The sequence below is a fragment of the Rhyacophila brunnea genome, unplaced genomic scaffold (genome assembly GCF_057557595.1).
Source record: "Rhyacophila brunnea isolate RB1 unplaced genomic scaffold, BYU_Rbru_1.0 scaffold_12, whole genome shotgun sequence".
In the NCBI taxonomy this organism is placed as follows: domain Eukaryota; kingdom Metazoa; phylum Arthropoda; class Insecta; order Trichoptera; family Rhyacophilidae; genus Rhyacophila; species Rhyacophila brunnea.
In genome coordinates, this window is record NW_028232774.1 from 39,344,108 (window position 1) to 39,367,764 (window position 23,657).

Sequence of the window (23,657 nt, forward strand, 5' to 3'; positions counted from 1 at the left end):
GGAGGGCCGGCCACGGCGACGGAACCCTTGAGGCTGTGCCACAAGGGTACGAAGTGCCGCACTCTTTGGCGGCATCCGGAATACATGTCCCAGCCACGTGAATCGTCTCTTCGTGATAACTTCAATCACCGAAGGCTGTTGTGTCTGCTCACGAACTCGGATATTTGTAACGCAGTCGTACCAATGTACCCCTAAGATTCTGCGGAGACATCGATTCTCAAAGCTCAAAAGCCGTGACTCTTGAAGCTTAGTAAGATGCCATGTCTCACAGCCATACAGGAGCACAGGTAGCACGCACGCGTTAAACAAACGACATTTGGTCCTCACAGAATACAGCCTTGACCTCCATGCGACTCCAAGTTGGTTGAACGCAGAGCCCGCCACACCCATGCGGATTCCAAGCTCACTAGAAATACCACCATCATCGGCAACCGTGGCACCCAAGTACTTGAATCTGGACACCAGCTCGACGGGCAGACCAGAAACCCGCAGAGGAGTGTCGGCGTCGATGCAAGCAGCACTGCACATGGATTTGGTCTTAGCGGCATTCAGATGAAGACCCACACGCATCGAGTTCTCGGCTAGCCTGTTCACGGTCACCTCCAACCTCTCGATCGTCGAGTCAAACACGACTGCGTCGTCTGCATACTCCAAGTCGCACAGTCTTTCTTCGCATAGATCGCTTGTGTCATCATGATGTAGGCGTATCCCACTGTCGGGGCAAACCGTCTTACGCATTATGAAATCCATCATGATGATAAAAAGAAAGGGCGCAAGTACACATCCTTGCTTGACTCCTGACGTTTTCACACTACTTACCAAAATCATTTTTATGCTTGATAAAAGATCACATGTGTACTTATGAATTCTTCGTATGAAAAGTTATAAAAATAGGCAATTGGTACCTATATCAAACTGCTCTCAAGAAGATTTCCCCAATAACATTACCTGGTTGGGTCAATTATATTGGCCGTCATTCCTTATTTCCCCACCTACCTCAAATCCGTATTTATTATTGTCGCAAGACCAGGGCGACCAGCAGTTACGGGTCGTGGGTCGACCGTGATTGCGAATAACTTTTAGTTAGGTCGAGTGACAAAAGACAACGGGCGCGTGTAGGCTTGTTAACGCTAAGCCGTCGTTAACCACAGAGAGACTCAGACAAAACACATCTGTTCGACCTTCGTTGCGCGAAAGTCGCGTGTATCATCCATCCTGAACTTGTCATAATCATTAATCTTAAAATCAAGTGAAACCGTGAGAGTGACATTTCGAATCGTCCGTTTACCAGTGCGTGACACCGTGAACGCAACGTAAAAAATCAGTGTCTGGCATCCTCTTAACCCCCCCCCCCCCCCCATAGATCCTTAATCCACCAACCAGCATCTTAATTTACAGTCCACTGCAAAAACGCGACTGTTAACTTTTAAATCGGTTTATTCAGATTTTTGTTTGCTTATCGCTTATCAAATATCAGCAAACGTAGCTGTACAGAAACTATGGAAAATAATAATATACAATAAAAAATGGGACAAAATTTGTATATTTTCCATACCATATCTAATATGGTATGGACGACACAAAGTATTAAGGTGATTCATCAGTGAAACGGCAAATAATTTTCAACCATAGGCGCGACGAAATTTTGCACTCGCTCCCATTCGGAGAGAGAATGTAGAGCTGGAAATACGTCATCTTGCTTCGTGATGGCGACGGCCGTAATAATTCTTAAATCGTGTAAAGATGACTTAAAACGTTACCCATTTCCTTTAAAAAGAAAACATGTCAATGAATATATTATTATTGTCACTGATAAAACAATAAACAGAACATTAAATGGACACATGTTGGATTTATAAGAAAAATTATATTTGGTTTGACATGCCTCATTTGCACCCGCGACCCGCAATCCGCGCATCGCCTAGCGACGATCTTTTTAGACCGAGTCTCAACTGAGGTATGGCCTTAAGACAAAAAATTCTAGCAGGGTTTCTAGGTCCGGACGTATGGCAAGCCTAGTTACAGAAGTGCCTTTAAATCACGAATCTCTGGCGTTAGATACTCCGAACGAAAACTGCGCGACAGGCGTAATGTGCCTACAAACTAGTTATTTCCACAAAAGTTTTCCTTATTTACCCATTTGTTATTGGCAAAAAAGTTAAAATCACCCCACAATGTGGTTTTGCTCACAGGTTTTTCAAACAGACTTTCATGAGAATTGATTGTAGGCAATTCGCCCCAACCCCAGGCCCTGTTCAAGGAATGAGAATAGGTAGGAGGAAAAGGGTGGACATTAATATTGCCTGGAAAAAGGTGCGAAATTCATCCAATCCGCTGTATTTGAAAGCGGGCCCCTGTGTGGAATAACGTCTTACCCCTGGATACACCAAGAAAGCAGTAATTCGATTATATTACAGTAAAATCAAAGAAGGGTCAGAACAAAGTATATGAAAGTTGATAAGCTGGATAATTCTTCTTCGAGTATTGAGTGTGCAGGTAGGAATGATCGCGGTCCTAACCTACAGATATTTGACATGCAGTGAAAAAAAGGTTTTAAATATCGATAATATACCAACACGTTGTAAGTAGACAATATGCGTAGATATATGTTGAAAACTCGGTACAGAGGAAAAGTCTAATTAGGTATCACACATTTTAATGCGTTACTGCATCCTGTCTACAAAATGTATTTGACTTGGACAATAATTATTAAATTATTATTGTTTGATTAAAAAATTGTCATTTAGGTACTTAATGAAAAAAATACTCCAATGATTGGTGTATAATGTATTATATAGTAAACCAGTGGCGGGTTTAGGGACGTGGATGCCCAACTCACTGATTTTAAAGCCTCCAACGATAAAAATATAATAAAAACCATAAATCACATAAAAATGATTATTATTGACTGTGATGGCACAAAATGTACCTGCGTGATTGTACCTGTTTTGAGTGGTTCAAATTTAAAGTAATTTATTTTACATATATTTGATGTTAGTTGCAGGAGTTTTGTTACTCTTTTCTTTGGGTAACATTTTATGCATTGTGAGAAATACCGATACCCCTAATTAACGATTTTGGTATAATTAATTAATAGTACGACTGGTTTGGACGGTTTCGAGACCCAACTTGAAATCTTGATGAAAAGCTTGTATCATCTGCGTCAAACAAAATCGCCGCTGTTGTAAACTATAATATGTCAGATTATTACTGGATTATATTATTTACCAGTTGACAATGTCGCTTTAAAGCGGACGAAACCGATCCAGGCTAACATTACAATAAATGAAACTAGTACTAAATAATATTGTGTTTTACTTTAATTAATACGATACATATCCACCACGAATTGACAGTTAACCCTATAAAAAATATGCCACATCGTTCAAACTCAGCTTCGCTTCATTGTATTATTATAAAAACGCCGAATTTTATTTTATTTTTCTCTTTTGTATTATCATTAAAGACAATGCACACCCATTCTAATATTGCATCCCGTGTACTAACTTCTATGTCCATTATATTTATTTATCAATTATGAAGATGCAATTTCTAAAATTATTTCAAACCAATCTGTCGTAAGATGAGCATTCAAGTTCTCTCTAGTATCGAGATGCTACGTTATCTCTCCGTTTATGATATTGTTTAGACTTGGTTTATAAAGTTTTATTTTTTAATTTAAGTAACCAACGCCCACCGAATAGTGTATCAATTAAATTACCACCTGTCGCTACAATAATATGGCGAAATCCTAGGTATATGCAAGACAGCATAAGCGAATAAAAACCTCAACTCATAAAACGTTGACTTAATCATTTTAATCTTATGTCACGCGTGAAGTGTTGAAAACTCATTGAAAAGCATTTAATTTTATTGCTAAATGTCAGTTAATAATGACAAAATAAAAACAGTTACTAGCAGTTAAAAAATGCATGGCCAGCTATCAATGCCTATTGCTATAGCATAACGTGTCGACAGTAATAAATATCTATAGTAAGTACCTATTAGCAGTATTAGCAATGAAATTCGTGAAAATTTGAATATAAGAAATTTTAATTTATTATTATAAGTATTACGAGTGATAATGATAATTATAAATACTATGACGATTCGATATACGCTATTAAGGTAAAACTATGGATTGCAAGTCATAAAACGTAATAAAAATCAAAATATCTAAACCAAATTTCTCTTCGGTGACTTACCGTACCCCGATGGAGAATACGTATTATTATTAGATTAAGCAAGTATTAGATAAGTCCAAAAATACAAAACGGAAGCTTGGACTAGATTAATAATACTCGAAACCCGCTGATACTCAACAAAAGGTTTCTGGCACTTGTCCAGCGGCCGAGAGTGGCACATTTTCCACGCGTGGCGGACGCCGCATCAAGTGTCGACCCGCGACTGCCGTTGCCGACCCACATTGTAAAGTCGAGCTTTCGCGAAAAAAAGAAAATCTGCCATTGAGCTTTTAATAACGTCCGGTGTTTCCCATGCCTATTTTTTGCAGACACTTCCGATATTACAAGCACTTGTGACTTGTAATTATAAATATTAAATTAGATATCTCGTCAAATTTTTGGTACCTACCGATCGAGTGGGATTTGGATTACAATAACTGATTTAACTTAATTAGAACACATAAGTATAATAAAGCATTTCTTATTTACATTTAAATAATTGTTCCATGCCAATTAATTAAGTGATGCATATACGCGTACCAGCGTTAGCAGATAAATATTTTACCAAATCGGGATTTTTACCATGTGAAATTTAAAAAATTCGGGATTTAGAAGTAATAACCAGGACAACCTAAAAACACATAGTTCAATATTTCTAATGTTGATTTCTATAATATCAATCATAACTAAAACAACACAAACTACAAAACTCTTTAACTAACAAAACAATATCGAACAATATTTTTTCCCGATACTCCCCTATTTCGTTCCTCGGTTGAAGATTTTACTTGCTGAAGAGTTTCTCTTTGCTACTTAATGCATTGGTCAAATTCAGCACATTAGTAAACCATGTTGAATTGAACAAATAATTCCGATTTTATCAACTCATCAAAATTCATTTTAGAAAATACCCGTTCGGTATAGCAAATTAAATGTTGATATGTTTAAAAACATGAAAATATTTCTAGTCTCTTTTTCCGGGAATAACTTGAATAACTGATGCCATCTCTGTGCAGCTGAGTCTTTCAAATTTTTCGCAATCACTTTAATAAAAAGTTTAAACGAGTTAAATTTTTCATACACCAGATCCATATCTTCTTCTCCAGTCAAATGTAATATAGACACCGCATTATAGTAGACTTTAAAAACTTATTTCATTCTTCATGGTTATAAAACATAGTGTATCACGAATCCAGCGCGTTCTTCTGTCTTAATCTAAACGTCGTATTTGTATTATGTTGAATAATCGTGAATTTAGTTGTCCCGCGCGGGAAACCTACTTTTGCTTAAGGGACAACTCGCAAAAAACGGGATCGTCTGGCAACGCTTACCCGTACAAATTAGGTAAATGAAAACTAAACTATATATGTACCACAATAAATTATGTTACCTTCAAGTAGGGCCCAGTTGACAGTCGAGTCGTATTCAAAAAAAGTATCACATCAAACTACCTGAAACAAAAATGAAAACATTCAATTAGACATGATTAACCGGTTAAGTGCCCAAAGCGTCTTTGGACGCCCTAATTACACAAATTCTTATGTTAATTACTATCAATTAACTAATTGCGGCATAGAAAGGATTAATAATAATAAATAGGTATATCATCATAACAAAGCAAGTCACGATCTGCGCTCTAAGACGACGCTGCATATTGTGAAGTCCCAAGATATCAGATACGATGCGCTGTATACATACTAAACGGTCAACCTGAAAATTCGTTCGTAGTACGTTTTATTTTTCGGCAGGATCACCCCTATCTTACTGTCACATGAAAATTTAGAAGCTTCCAAACTTGTTTGGTTCATGCATGCAATCTTGCCAACTGCAGGAAAATACATGTTTATCTATACATTTTACTTACTGTCAACCAATGACATTATTAATGGACAACGCACTCAATACAGTAGCTAGCAAGTAAATTCGCATGTATAGGTAGACGTCACGCAATTCCATTATGCGATATCACGCATCGGGAATTTATAGCAATATCACCTTTATTGTAGTGGCGTTAGAATAGTGTTTCTAGTGTCAATGTGCATTTGAGCGAAACCGTTCGAACCGAACCGTTCGGCAGACCCGACTAAAAGCATCGGGAATTTATAGCAATATCACCTTTATTGTAATGGCGTTAGAACAGATTATGCCATTCGGCAGACCCGACAAAAAAGTGAGTGTCATTTTTATTCCCAGATGATTCGTCCATATTAATGTCATTGCTGTCAACAGTAAATCCATGCACGTGTAAACGGGGTATTACTCTAAAATGTCCACTATTATAAGCATTACACATACCTAGATAACCCCTTTCATTTTGATAGATTACTCACTATTTTTAACGAAAGCATATTAATGTTTGAATAAAACGACAGCTTCGGCTCGATACATTGACAAAATGGAATGAATTAAAAATTAAATGATGCAACAGCATTAAAGTATTTTTTGTCTAATTTAATATTTAACACTCTTACGCCAGTTTTCTCAGCGCGTGTCAATACGACATCCACGCAGTTTAGTATCTCTACATCCATACATATTGACAAACCTGTCGCGCGTCTCGAAGTCTGACAAGTTTCTTTTATTTCCGGTCAACGAAAGTCTTTTATGTTCCACGAATGAAAATGCAGTCTCACTGACATGTCGTTTTCAATACAAGTTCGGAGAGACAAAAATACAACAGGTGCGTGTCAACATAAATATGGAGTTACAAGTAAAACATACCTTCTTAATGGTTAAACGCGAACTGATAAATAATACATTCTTTGAAACATTCTGCGAAATTTCAAATGAATCGAAATTGCAATAAAACATTCTCGTACAATTAGCTTTCTATAATAAGTCGATGTAATTTGATTCCTTTTTCAAGTAATTATGAGATGTAATTATGAGATTTAATTATCATGGAAATGATTTCTGACAGCATAATTAGACGGTTTAGTTTCCTTAGAATTCTAATTAAACTCTACACGTAAACATTCATTTTATACCACAATACAGTGATTTAAAAATATCTTCGTTTCACGGCATCCCAAAAAGTGACAATTAGTGGAATGGGTTAATTAATTTGTTGATCAACATACCATTTTTACCAAATCTCTGAATCAAATTAGACAGTCACCGCCAAACACAAAGTTTCAGAAAAAAGAATAAGTCGTCACGAATGGAACCTTCAGGATTTGTAAACGTTAATACTCATCCTTTACAAACAAATCTCAATCAGTTCTATATGGACACATTTTATTTTTAATTTAGGTGCCGTTGAAACAAATCTCAATCAGCCTGTCTCAGGCGAGGTGAAATTAGATGAAGATTGGACCCTGAATGGGTCATGAATTTATTTGAACTTTTCCTTATTGTTATGTTCTCTTGAAAGTATTTTTAAACCGATTTATAGTCTGAGATTGGTACCGAAGCTCAATAAGATTTCGTGGAATTATTACAATGTTCGCATATCCTGCGGCGCCCCGAGACTTCGAAAGCCTCTGTCCTAACAAAACTTCTGCATATAGTCAGCTTGGCAGTTCTTTGAATATTAACATAATAAATAGTTGAAGATAAAAAACAGAAGCCTTCATGTCTCATCCAGTGCTATAAAACGAAGTCATTCTATAGATTAAACAATAGATAATTACAAGATAAAAAGAACTTTTTATATACCAGGTTTTTAAATTTTCTGTTGAATCATATAAACTTGACAATTCTATGTATTAATAATTAAGGACAAATAAGGCAATTGTCAACAAATCATTTTTTTGTTATTTTTTAACAAACAAATATAGAATACTGAAATATCATTTTGATTTCCATAGTAACGTACGCACGTATATATTATTAATTTAGTTGCTAGGATCACCCATTAGCAACCAATAATAGTAGATTGGATTACGGATTTCTTCCGAAATAACTTTTCATACAAAACAGAATTAACTGAAAATGAATTCAATTCTACTTGAAGATGGCTAAAAGTGTTAAATGCATTGGCATCGTGTTCTGATATATTCTAAAAGTTTCAAATGGCTAGGTAGTCGGGAAGTTAGTTAAAAATCGATTGCAAGATTTGTACTGGATAAACAACCACCAGACAAACAAGAATACGAGCTAAGAAAAACGTGGTAAAATTATAGTTGATGATGACGTTGATTTTATTGCAATAACACAGAACACGGCATAATGGTAAATATATTCCCGTCGCTTTAATGTTTTTCTCCGACTGCTCGATGTAGAGGTAGACAGTCAACAAACACACCTGTGTATGAAATTAAACTAGGATTGTATTCTGGTGGGTATGTGCTTGTACCAATAGTACATACTATGTAAATCGACGCAATGCCGTGTAACTCGAGTGACCTTGTGTTCAATCAGCAGGTATTCGAGCGATGTGCGAGTGTGAACTAAAATTATAACTACGGAGTATATAATACAACAACCCTGTTCCTACACGGATAAGCTAGAGTGCTTTCTTTCTTTTATCAAGCTGATCAAGGCCCTTGATGAATATCGAAACTCCATCGGTACCATTTTATATCATGACTAGGGAATCCAATCCCGAGCCAAAATTCTGATCCCGGGATTTCGGGATTACAATTTGACAATCCCGGGATCCCGGGACTGGTCCCGGGATTGGGATTTTTTTCCATTGTTAATATAAAATTTTTATATTTACAAATAACATTGATAAAATCGGTCAAAAATAAATCTAGTATAATTTATACTATTTAAGACATTTATTGTTAATATTGTATACGTTAAATCTTGGAAATACACAAGTTTAATGGAGTAAATAATATTATAATATAAATAATAATGTGAATTTAATATGAGATTGCTATTTCTGATAGTAAAGACATAATGAATAGATCAGCGAGATTTAAAATAGTAAAGCAAATAATCATGGCGTACTTATGGCCTTTCCGCTTCATAAATCTAATTAGTCAGCCAAATATGAAACTGCCGTAAAACGTATGATATCATGGTGGAATTACTTTGTTAAAAGGGCGAAGCATTGTTTTTTTACCAATCTTTCTCATTTTTAATAATCTATGTGAAAAAATAAAATGAATCGGCAACCTACACATCAAACTTCATTCAAACTCAGTTTATTTCTAATGTAGTTATTTTGTATTAAAAGTATTTTTTCTGTTATATTTTCCATAAAAATTGATAAAAAAATCAATCCCGAAATCCCGGGATTATGTTTATCAATCCCGGGATTCATAGGTATCGAAAATAGCTCGGGATCCCAGGATTGGATTCCCTAATCGTGACATATTAAGTATGATGTTACAATTCAGGAACATTCAACGGATGCATCAAGAGTCCTAAGAAGATTCCAGCACCCTGGAAGGCATCTAAATACCATCCGTACGGTGTGTATTTAGACATTTATGACTGAACTAGAGTCTGTCTTCTATAAGCTTGCGTGCCGGTTTCCCCCCTTCCCGCTTCAGCATCCATCTCGTTCCCTCTCATTGAAAACTTGCAACAGTTCAACGCGAATGGTACAATGCTTTCCGTGTGACATGTACGCTTATAAGAAGACGCCAGAAGACTGACATTGTCATTGAGACTAAGAGAACACTACCATCGACAAGCTTACCGCCATTCGAATGAGTGAATAGTCAATAGTACTAGTTCACAGAAAAAAAAAATTAGTAATTTACGACTTATAATCAGAGGGTTGGAGCGGAGCTCGGAGCATGAGCACGGAACAGTGGAGCAATGGGGGTTTACCCGGACCAGGAGCAAAGACGGAGTACCGAAAAGTGGTAGTGCTTCACTGCTCCGGATGTTTTTTCTATTATTAAATTTTCGTCCTAAAATCCAATGAAAATATTATATTAAATTTGACACTTGTATTATTACAACACAGGAATTATTAAAAATACGGCAACACTGCCGGGTGATAAACAACCTTACACTTTTCACACAAGAGGCAATTAATGACAGACGATTTGCTGATAGAATTAATAATGAAACAAACGAATAATAAACCTCATTTTAAAACTACTTATTTTTTAAATTTTTAAGCATTTGCATAAATAATATAATAGATACCTATTAAAACTTTTTCCCCGGAACAGAGTTGGAGCAAGTATTAGGTCCCGGAGCGGAGCAACTGAAAAAGGGGTCCGCTCCAACCTCTGCTTATAATAACTATGATCATTCAAGTGACAATAAGTACCTAGTCAATAAATATACGACACTTTGTTGGGACAAATTGTGAAAAAACGTAGGAAGCTTAAATTCTGTATGCATACTAATGCGTTATGCAAGGAAGTAATATACTAATATGCAAACACGGTGAACAGCTGTGACCCTCTTGCATTACTCGTGTTTATTCTATTAAGAGTTGTTTAATCTTCACCCACATGCATATTATTATATTATACAACATTATATTCAAGAAATTACGCGTACATAGAATATGATACGCTATTATGTAACTCATGCTATGACGTTGTAATATCTGGTCATATAAGGCTAATATTGAATTGAATATAGTAATAATAGTTAAATAATTGTGGGAAATCGCATTTTGTTTAATAAACAGATTGATTCAAAGGATTTTGACAAGTGTTTCGCGGTATATGCGCATGCTCAGGACGATGTCCTACATATAATTATGAAGCCAGTACTGCATTCTACCAATTAAAATGACATTCAAACCACATTATGTAATGTTATGTATCTACCTAACATAAGTAACATAGGGGAACACAGGTAATACTGGTATAGGTACTTAGGGAAACGGTGTATAAAGTTCGCATTTAACAATGCATCTATAATCGCACAAGGTATGGTATAGAATAGATTATAGAAGTTTTGTTTTCCTTTTTTGTTTTTAACTGTCAATTCTTGGTGGAAATGCATTGTATTAATTTAAATAAAAAACAATACGTAGTACTAGTTCCACGTATGTTAATATTAGTCAGGACCTGTTTCGTCCGCAACATAGAAGTATAAAAATATAAGGTAAGTATAAAATTACAAAATTATAAAACGCCCCATAAACCCATACGGAGCAAAATGGTACATCAAATTAGCACGATACAATGATGATACAGATCAGTTATTACTTTAAACAGGTAGGTACACTGTACGCAGACTTGAAACCTTTTATCGTCATCGTTATGTCAGTCTATATATGAAATAATTACAAGATAAAAAGAACTTTTTATATACAACGTTTTTAAATTTTCTGTTGAATCATATAAACTTGACTTGACTAGCTTAAACGATCAAAAAAAATTGTACTTGATAGAAATAATACTGAAATGTCATATTGATTTCCATAGTAACGCACGTATATATTAATATGAATAATTTAGTTGCTAGGACCCACTTAGCAACCAATAATACTTTTACTTTTTACGGATTTCTTCCGAAATAACTTTTCATACAAAACAGAATTAACTGAAAATAAAATCAATTCTACTTAAAGATGGCCAAAAGTATTAAAGAATGTATTGTCGTCGTGTTCTGATATATTCTAAAAGTTTCAGATAACTCTAGCTAGTCGGGAAGTTAGTTAAAAATCTTCAATCGTCCAATACAAATCTTGGACAAGCAAGAAAAAATTTGTACTGGACACACAAGAAAAAAATCTGTACCGGACAAACAATACGAGCTAATAAAAACGTGGTAAAATAATAGAAGGGCGCGAGGTGCGCGTGCGTTTTGTATACATTTTTGGTGATATCATTGTAATTAGTTTATTAACATTTCTTATGTGTGACATCCGGCGTAGCTCCATACTCCAATGACCGTCTGATGCCCTACATGTGTGTTTATCAAGTTAGAATATTCTGTAGGTACTGCATCATATTACTTGGTTATTGTTTATTAACCCTTATAAACTTGCAATGTTTGTTAGGTATAAGCTACTCTGAAACTTGGGATGTTGTATAACAGAAAGTTGGAAAATCGCTATGTTAAATACCAAAAAGCGCATAAAACCACCGTAATGTCAATATATAATATTACATTTGGAAAAGTCAATATTTCCTATCAATTACTTGAAATGCGGAAGTAGGTACATTTTCAGTAAGTTTTCGGCAGGCAATTAAGTATGTAGGTTAATTTTTTTTTATTAAGAAGGGTTATTACTTTATACATCTGGGGTCCGATATGCTCCGTGTTATCCTATGTGTGTATGTAATTTTACGTGGAAATGCCGATACAGTTTAAACATTGAGTACATAAAAACTTCTCGGGTTAACAAACAAGCTGAAAAGACGTGGTAATTTTCGCCTAAAGGATGTAAAGGAAGAATAAGGTCGTGAGCAGGGCTAGCAAAAGTAATAGAATTTACCAGAATCGAAGAGCGGGTAGGTAGCTCATTGTTAGTATTTTCTTGGTATAACGATTTTTTGACGAATTGACATTTTACCACCTTACGTATTCAACTAAACACCAAAATGTCGATCTCTTTCAACTCACCTGTAGCTGACACTAACACATTGATATTTTAATATGAATATATTCGCGATTTTCTATGCACCCAGCATGCCACTTTCCAATAATTTAATTAAGATGCAGTATTAGGCAAGACAGCCGAATTCGGTAACTTTATGTCGAAAAGTCACATTGACAATATCTAAACTAAAATGTATTAAATAAGACATAGTGATTTATTATTTTTGTCTATTCGTGCAAAAAGTAGATAGATCACGATGATACACACGGAAACGTACTAGTGTCCAGAATGTCTTGCACGATAAATTTTAGCATCGAGGTGCTAATTATCTCCAATTGTCTCCGGATTGTACTGAACTGTACAAAGCCGAGTATATTTAGAATTACGACGGCAGAGCTAGTTATTGATTCGAATGCAACGCGGAAACCCGTTCCCATTAAATGATGATTATCGATTGCAAAATTATTACCATTTATTTCAATATGCAACAAAAAATATAGCACTACCTACTATCGAAGTTTACAGTGTCGTGTCACGGCCTGACAATAGTGGACATTGTGAATTGTATAAGAATCGTATAAGTCGTATTGTGGAAATGTATATATTGCTATACCGATAAGTAGGGAATATACAACCACGGGACGGACTCATAAGTTTTCTTGCATCTAAGATTGCTAGAATAACTTCTGCCCACAATATCAACATAGGAACTAAGTCAGTGGCGGTTTGTAAAACACATTGTCAGCTTAATGCAGAATTATTCTAACTAACATTTGAAATATTTTACAGACGTGTTTTTACACAGTTTTTACAGCCTACCTATGTTATTTATTACTTATTTAAACAAATGTATACATCATTTTATTCATCAACAGTTGTATTAAATTATGATGTCTACATTTATTTATATAAATAATAAATAGTTGAAGTAGGTTGCTTCAAAGAACTCCCTTTTAAAAAAAATCAAATGTGAGTTAAAATAGTTCTGCATTCATCTTAAAAAAACATCTAAAACATTCAAACCTATAAGTATAAGAACAATCATACTACTTAATGATAAATGTACTCTAATAAAACAGTATCAGACCAAAATGATCGCATATTCTCGTGGATTTAAAGAATAATACCGGAATTTCATACATAAGTATTGCGAAAGTCCGGGACATGGGAACCCTAGCTGTGAGTAAACAAGGCTTCGACACAATTCACGTGAAAATTTGTTTGCCAACAAACAAAATAACGTTTTATCTCCAGCCGGGAGACGACGAAATTCTGCCGTACTCGCTCACCTAAGTATGTATGGATAGATGTGAAAGCAACACCGAAATAGCGCACAATCCAAGATACAACTATGTGCTTTGTACAGCCAACCTAGATTAGTTAGATTAGAGTGGATTAGACAAATAATTACACTTTATCTAAATAGGACTTACACATAGGTCCTAAGACTCCTAAGTAAGAGAGTTTTTGTCTGAAATCCCAGTCACGAAAGAGCTTTTTTTTTGGTACATAGTAATTAATTATTGCGTTATGTATCAGTACTTACTTATGTATATTCAGTAATGTAATAAATTCACTCCGTGTACTGTTTCGACTAATGAGCGTGGAGTTATCTCATAAATGCAACGAATATTCTTTTGTACCACGCATACTACTACCGTAATTATTATTCATAATTTGACATGACATAATAGCAAAAAAACGAGTCGTAGGAAGCATAAATAAATACCTACCTTGTAATTTTGTAAGTAATACTGATTTACAAGACTAATCAAAAGGGTAAATTTCGTCACCTGAATTCAAATTTAAGAGGTTCACAAGATTATGGCATTGGGGGGGGGGGACAATGAAATGAGTAACAGTTTTAACAATATGTAACGAGACACAAAACAGCGACATCAAAACAATAAATAGAAAAATTATTGACCCTTTTCCTGCCTCTTAAATCCATTTTTTTTTTCAAGAAAAACAGACAGGATACAGCAAATAATAAACCGTGTTCTCAATAAGTCAAACTACCTTTGATGCTGTGTATCTCCACAACAACCAACTGAAATGTGTAACTGCCAATATCTCCGAACAGTGTTTTTAAGATAACGCTCGTTTTCCAGACATGGGGTCAATTGGTAAGTTACTTAATTATGATTTATTTTTAATGTAATTTTAAAAAACAATGAATGTTTGCACTGTTTTCGCGAATTACATTCGGCGTGACAAGTACCTCTGCCATTTTTTACGTCAGTCAAAGGGTTAAAAAGTACCTACTTAACTATCAACACCGAACGAGCTAAGTATAGATCATATTTTAAGAATTTGTAAAACAACATCCACTAGGACTCAATCACTCTCACGCAAGTAGAATATATCAGTATCCAAAGCTATTTGCTTAAACCGTCAGTCATTTCCCGCACAACTCGCATAGGTAACCAATTGTATGTTAGTTTTGCGCCTTGGGAGAACAAACACCTGACGTTTCCGATCTCTAAGATTGTTCTCTGGGACGCAAGAACCAATACCACCAAGAATGGCCAAGTTTCTCATTAACATCAGTCTTTTTTTCCAGATACCTATAGCATTTTTGAAAAACCATCAATCTAGTTTGCAAAATACACATCTGTGGTATACTCGTACGTGGTTAAAATTAACGTTTTCAGATACCTCAAGCAATTTTAAAAGAATTGAAAGTCTATAGCTAACCAATTAATGCTTCTTAGATAATTCAGTTAGATAACACCACATTCTTGCTCAATATTGAACACACCCTTCTTTTATATATTGCCGAATCGGAAGGAATTTATGCTAGCAATAATAAAATATTTCAAATTTTCCAATCATAGGTATGTAGTATGCGATCTTTAAATTATTGTAATACACTAATTGGCTCTCGTTTTACCAAGATTATTTAAACCCGGCGGCATATTAACTATGACAAAAAATGAAAAATCACTTTTTTACACTCATCGAAACAGTACTGTTTATGGTTATGAATGAAATCGTGTGTTTGTGATTCAACATAATTACAGTACTCTCTCAGTAATCCGCCACCCCAAAAACCAGACAAATGTCCAATTAGTGAAAGCGGCGGATCATAGTGCATACTTTCAAAATATGGTAAAAATTAACACAGGTATTTCGTAAAAAGAGTTTTATGAGAAATTTGTAGGTACTAGCAAATTACGGTTTTATTTATAATCAAAATCAAGTATGTATTTACTAAATTATACATATTCAATAACTAAATTAATATTAAACCGTAAATCACTTGACACAAGCTGTTGTTCAGTGAGGCAGATATTCTTGATTAGCTTATGATTCCTGGCTTTCCCTATGACCAAAAGCTTCATTTTGTGTGTCCCGGTTGCATTTGAGCACGCCATAATTATTGTGATACGGTCCTTGGGCACTTTCCTCCCATGCACATTACTTTCTTCGCGATGAACGTAGGAGAAGTTTCCAAAATAAACCCGTCTCATCTGCGTTGTATACTTGTACGCGGCGGACTACTGAATTTGACAATCGAATACCGGCGAATTATAGAGCTTGATTTTGTGCTTTCAACTATTAAACATAACGGCGGATAATAGTAGTTATCGCATAATCGAGCAGCGGGTTACTGAGAGTGTACTGTATTATATTTTTACCATTAATACACCCCATCGGCAAGGTTGGAACCTGTAAACGTTCATCAAGTGAAGTGAAATCAGATAAGAATACGATAATTGCGTACTTTTGAACATTTTTACTGATTATCTAGCTAGATTAACCTTGAGGTAGAATGTCCCAACAACTATCCAGATAAATTATATATTCGGTAGATTCAACGTATTAATAACATCCATTGATTGAATAATACCCAATAATATTGTGTACGGGATGTGTAGAGGTGATGTGATCTCGTGGATACCTAGTTAGGAACGGTTAAATAAGCTATGTCGTGACTGGCTCATGTTAAAAATTACGACCGGATTGCGATGCCTTTTTTGTTTTTGCTTTCCAGCTTCGTAATACATACGTATCAATGCTCTCAAAAAGTGGCCCGCGAACTACGCTAAAACTTCGTCTAAATTGTGCAAAAGCTGATATATTTCGTGTTTATGTTTACCATTACGTATAAGTATTTAAAATCTTTAATAGTAATTAGCAACGCTCACTATGCTGAAACAAAACTGGACACTTCGATGGTAGTGCTAGTCAAACTGTTTATAGAAAATGATGAATAAACGAAATATTCAACTGAAAATATACATTTATCGGGTAACAAGGTTTTCCCGCATTGCATTTGAAGATAATCGATAACTAACACTACCATCGTAATTCGCGATCCAGTACCTCGTCGGCGTTGGTAATTAGGAAAACGGTTGGCGGGATGGTAGTCTACAGAGAGACAAGCAAATACTAGCGTGATTGACTGGATAAAGACAGCAGAGCACCGGGTACGATTTACTTACCCGAGACTGTGGCTTCAAAGAAAATAGTATTTATCACACGGACGAGCACTCTGAAAATGTATTTAATGACAAATAACAATGAATTTACATTTCTATGGATGAAAATTATTGTGGAAACCAAATGGAATTATCATCGATCAGGCCGACGCGGAAATTTGTACATTTATTTTAAATGGCATTCTTATGGTACGTTTATATCTGACACTTATACCGTTATACTTATTTTATATGTCTGACATAAAATTTCACTTACTGTTTACACCTGCATGGATCTGACATAAAATTCTGGTATACTTCTCGTTGAAATAAAGTCTCGACACTTTATTCAATGGCAACATTGGAATAAATATATGCAGTGTTGTAATTTATTCGGACACTTATTTTGTATACTTCTCAAAAATGTTATGTCAGTTGTCAATATGGGAATGTTAAAAAAGAAAGCAGCGAGTGTTATTATTTTAAGTCTTTTGGCAACAAAAAGGAGGAAAAAATGGTCTAGATGGGTGCGGGAATGGATTCAGCGACGAGAAGAAGACAGGTGCCTTCCGTTTAATGTCAGAGTTTAAAATCGAAGATCCAACTCAATTTGTGAACTTTAGTTTGCAAGATTGGACCTTTTGCCAAAAAACAAGACACACAATTTAGAAATGCCATAAGTGTAGAAGAACGATTGACAGTAACATTGCGATATCTAGCGCTTGATCGTCATTGCATATTCAATATAATATTATCGTACTTAATAATACGAGTGCAGGTGTGGGCCAAAATGAATTAGGTAATACCATTTGAAGCGCATCTTTTCTTCACAGAGTGCATCAGAATAAATCGTATGTGCCGAGAACAAGCGATATTTTATTTTCGAACAAAATCCATAGAACACGGCACATCCGATTTATTTCTCACTGTCTATGATTTTGACAGATCGCTACAGTTCATTTATTAACGTAATCGTTGGGCATACATTCATGGTGTACCTATGATAATTGATTGTCCGTTGTTTTAGAAATATACCTATGCAATTCACTAGGTACCTGTCAAACTACGAATAATGTGTCAGGTACTTGATATGAAAGTAGACGGTGGTCCAACTTCGGTGATATATCGCGGCAAGTTCGGAATTGTCGAATACGCGGGGTTTATATTTGCGTATATAAGTAGATTGAATAAGTGACAGGTGAGTGTCGACACACGCGAAATAAGTGGCTGGTATAAATATAATTAGTATAATTACTGTTTACACTTGGTGAATATGGTGTCATACATAAATATGACAATATAAATGTCAAATGTAAACGTACCATTAGTAGTATTGTAGATAAGTAGCTATACTAATATGTTCTATATTGATTTCGTATAGGTGGCATTAAAATTGAACTTGGTATAATAAATAAAAGCATATTAAAATGTAATTAGAATAAGCATTCACATACCATGAACGTCTGTATATAATGTTCAATGTTTCTCATCCGCTTAAGGAAACAAAAGTCCAAGAGGATTATTTGTATCAGCGAAGCTATTCATTACACAAGACTGCTCTATCGACGGCTAAAGTGATAAATATTATCACTTTATCATATGTATATATTAAGGCGGTTAATTGTCACAATAAGTTTACTATCAAAACGGTCTATCTCGCTCTAAAAGCTAACACAGTTAGACGGTTAACTTATTGTAACAATTAAACGTGTCAATACATAAATATGATGAACTACCGTCGATAGCCGCCCTGTTTATAGAATAGCTTCGCAGAGAATACGTAAATGTTTGAATACAATATTCAACGTTCACCGAACGTATGTACCTTGGTCTGAACTAGGTAGGTATTATTATCAAACAATAGTTTCGAATTAGTGTTCAATTCTGCGATTTAATCAAAGTGGAAACCTACATTGATTCCAAATGGCTGTCGTATCTCAAAATATGCTTTGTATTTTGAAAAGTTAGAGATGGTCGATAAAAAAACCATTTAGTTTAATTAATGTTGTTACGCATGCCTTTTTTCGGTAATTATCATTCGTTGTAATGTTTTTGTATGATTTATACGTTACTGAAAAGTACTATATTATTGAACAGACGTTTACTACTTTATAACTATGCACTTGTATAATGAATATCTCTCAAAATTACTCTAATATTTATACCTACCCACCTTACTATTTGATCAAAATGATCTGCGAGCCTAAATGCTAGGAGGTGTGGCCGTTGCGATTTTGTCCACATTGCAATGTGTCTAACTAAAACACCTGACAAACAAATGAATGCAATGCGAATGCTGTTATTGCTTCACCGGTTTGGTAATTTACCATTACAATGTTTAACACAATCAAATCACATTTAGCGAAACGCCGATCATTTATTTGGCCTGCTATACATTATAAAAGTAGGGCTCACCAGCTACACCTGCAAAATAAGGCCTTCTAAATATCCATACATAGCATTTTTAAACACTTCAAAACAGTAGATAAGTATTAAGTACCATAATGTACGGACATAACTGTATTTATATTTCCACCTTTGAAGGTCTACCAACAATACAATTTATTAGCACATACAACATTTTAAGTTGTTAATTAGATAAATATTTTATATTAAAGACTGAATATGAATAATCCATAAAATGTAAGGAAAATTAGAAAAAATGGACTTAAAGTGACTTCAAAGCACATCTACCATAATCCTTTATCTAATAAGCTACGACAGAATTCGAAATAACACATCAAATACACAGTTTTTAGAATACATACATGGATAGTGAATCAGTAAATCCGAATGTGTTCAATCAGTGCTAACGATGTATCCATGTGAGACATTGACCCTTAAGGTTCAAATACATTATGATCACGTTATGTGCTGTCATGTGCTGTCACAGTAAGCTGCCGCTACTGGAAAAAAGTGTGTGATGTCGTATTTTTTGGTATTTAAAATGTTATCAGACTGATGCTCCCATCCCGTAGTACATTTTGAACCTTTAGTTTAAACGAACATTGTCAGCAAAATCTGCCAAAACCGCCATAACAACAATGAAGTCACCTCACGCGTATCGCGCTTCTTCATTAACCGCAGTAGGTAGTCAGTGAACTTTTTTTCTATTATCCGCAAGCCTACACATTTTAGACTCGCAATCGTTCTTTATTTTTGGTGGTTTTATCTGTGAATTTTATATTAAATTATTATCTATGGATGCAATATCGCACATTATTTCAATGTAGGCACACGTAGAAACTGTTGACATTATCATGAATAAATAATTCAAAATACTAATGCATTAGATTTGGCACTCTCTGTCATTGAATTTATAGAGATAATGATCATTCATAATATTCTGCGGAGTGATGAAACCATAGACTAAATTTGTCGCCGTAACAGCACATAATAACATTTCGTGATGATAATGTATTTAAACCTATAATGTAATAGAAATCCACAAAATATGAGGAGCGCAACACGGAATATATACGGGCATACTGGGCATAACACGAAAAGTCCAAAGAACACACAATGGATAGAGAGGGAGACATTTCGTTTGAGATGGCTGTTTAAAATCTTTTAACATTTCGATAACTACTTACACGAAAATTAGCCGGAAAAAAAATAACCGAGAAGAATCGAACACACATTTTTCAGTTAACGTGAGTGTGATTAACCCATTAAGCAAACAGAGTCATGTATTCTTACGAATAATTATTATGATTTATTTTCAAATACATGTGACTTTTCAAAATTATGTAGAATTGACAATATTTATACATACTGTTCGGTTTTTATTACGGTTTTTAATAATGTAAATGTGTCAAGAACTACTTCCATTTTCTTATCAATATTGATTAGTCTTATTTGTAGATAATATGATAATAAGTAATAGATATAAAAATATGAAATAGCACTACATAATACGAAAAAACAGGTATTTCTTGGACGCAAAATGCGACTGTCGTTTGTACTATTATCAATGTTAAGTGCACGCTGTCATAAAAACCAGCCTGACACGATTGCTTCAATGGTAGGTATCAATACAGGTGATTACATGCATAATTTGCAACTATTCGCGTCATCTTATCACCTGTATAAAATATGTATACATATATTAACTTGATGACTACATATTTATGACAAAATGCCGTGTATTATAATAAAATAATTGCAACCGTCAGATCAGGATAAATTACGAAGTGAAAACCTGATTAAGAAAGAAAAAATAATGAGCTTCTACGAGTGAAGAATGAAATCATCATCTCACTACTTACAACTAGATATCTTGATTTTCACTGTTTTTGAGATAGCTATTGAATATGATTCTACATTTCCTTCTCTACAAAATGATAAAAGTAGTTAAGTCAGACGTTAATGAGAACTGTATTAATTTTGTGTTTGAAAATATTAGATAACACTTTAAAACCACAAATGCATTAAATATAATATATCTACAATATTTTTTCACACAATTAACACGGTGGCCGCGCGGCTTAAGCGTTAGACTATCACGCCGTGGGTCTCAGGTTCGAATCCTGGGTCTGGCAAGTACACATATTGTTTTTTCAATTTGTGTGTGAGTCAGGGTATGGACCTAATAGGTTGAGCAAGAGGCTGACATCCATTTCTCGTAAAAAAAAATCTGTTAATACAAACCTCTACTCTGTGGAGGCCCAAATGATCCTATTAGGATCGGACATGGTCGGAAAAAATATTATTTAATAGTTCCCAATAATTTGACAAGCACAATTTTCGATTTTTACTTTAAATAATATTTATAGCCTAGATTTATGTTAATCAAGTAAAGTTTTCCCAAAAATTACCAAATCCGAGGTATCTAGTAAAGTTGTAGTATTGAGGTGACGAATTGGACAGACCACGTGGAAAGAATGCACAGACCTAAAAATAATTTACGAAATAAAACGATCATGGGGCGACCTAAAAAGGTAGAACGATTGCATGTATGAAAAGGTCTGGGTAGGGTGGAATGACATAGCCATGAACAGCGACTGCTGGAAGACAATTGTGAACCAAGAAGAAGAAGACCGCTAGGTAATAATGGTTAAAAAGATTATGTATAAAATAATACATTATTAGTTTATACTGAATATTCAATTGTAGCGTAACCGATGTAAAGTTAATGTTTCGATTCTTTTAATATGTGGTTATTGAATATTATTCGGTCAAAACAACCCAGTTACCGCTCTAAAAGTGTTTGATGGGCGAATTGGTTACGTCTATGTATGGCAGAAACGAGTACACGAACTGCATGAGCACCACGGAAGTATCTAGGGGAAGACTTCACCGAGTTATATATTGTAGCTGTAGTAACTGAATAATCATAACGATTAGTTGCCGATACGACACCTTTTTCCAACTGATTAAATCTAAAACAAATACGGGTAGGCACTAGTATCTACTCTACTTAAATGTCCCGTAAATCCCACTCAAATACATTGTATTGTAAACAGGTGTGCCGCCTCTTTCAAGATGCATGTAAATATAATACAATATCTAACACTCGGTCCAGATTTTCCTATGATTTTTCTTATGTTGCTTACGTTTTTCAATGAAGAATTGTAAATCGTATGTAGTACACTCTGACTTACGCGAACTCGGAGTTACGCGGTTCTTGATTTTTTCGTGTACCAGTGATTTGGAAGTCAAATCATAAAACTTGGGTGACAGCTATCGTTTTTGAGGGCTGGTTTGGTCACTACTTCAAACCCGAAGTCGAACGTTAATGCAAGTCTAAACAGATTCCATTAAAAATAATTCTTGCTACCTACGTAGAAATTCTACGTGGAAAAAAGAAGGCATTGTGTCGGCAGACGTATTTGTTAGATTTTATGAAGCCATCGACAACGAGATAACTTTTATTTTTCATATATTTTTTAAAAAATATTTTGTAGATATTAATATATGCAACGAACTGCAGTTTTATTAAATATTTTTACTTTAAACTAATGTTTTTGTTAGTCTTTGGTCCCAATTGAACAACATTTTATTGTATATATATGCAAAGGTGTACCCCGACTTACACGAATTCAACTTATTCGTCGGACCCACCTTCGCGTAACTTCTGGGCACAATGTATTTTGTCAAGAATAACAAACAATTAAATTTAAAAAAATATCTAAATGCCTACCTACTATGACAAATAGATGATCTTTGATTTCGTGTTATTCAAACGATTGCTATTCGAGAAAAAACAAAAAAATAATTATGTAAAACATGACAATGGTTATGAAAACCGGTATGCCTTGACAGTACTTAATATACGCCATGCAGAAATAATATGTAAATACAAATTTAATTCACTATTGCTATTGTTGTAAAACAGGTTATATGACTGTATTAATTTAACAGTAACTTATATAGAAGATAAATGCATATTATTCTAAGCCCATTGTTTATTAACTAACCATACTCAGGTAGGTATGTAATCCGTTTAGTATGCGCTTAATCCACCCTCACCTCTAGCGCCAGGGTAGGCTCTGAATAGTAATATTGTAAAACCGTATACGGGTTGCAGTCACCACATTACAATTCTTAAGTACATGTAGATACCTACCTTAATAATACATGAGTGTAAGTAAACCTATAAGGAGCAATAAAAGAAAATGGGGTATTCTATAT

The 23,657-nt window shown here is 34.7% G+C and overlaps 1 protein-coding gene across 7 annotated transcripts in view; it reads right to left on the minus strand.

The window, feature by feature from the left end:
* Nucleotides 1-23,657, minus strand: part of Synd (protein kinase C and casein kinase substrate in neurons protein Synd) — a 235,853-nt gene that overhangs the window by 164,762 nt on the left and 47,434 nt on the right. For 2 of the 7 annotated variants that reach the window (XM_085961276.1, XM_085961273.1), the window contains exon 2: nt 5,575-5,635. The exons of 4 other annotated variants lie outside the window; for them this stretch is intronic. The gene's annotated coding sequence lies outside the window, so the exon portion shown is untranslated. Of the gene's footprint in view, nt 1-5,574; nt 5,636-23,657 lie in introns of those variants that run through there. One more of the 7 variants, XM_085961271.1, reaches the window with a different exon arrangement.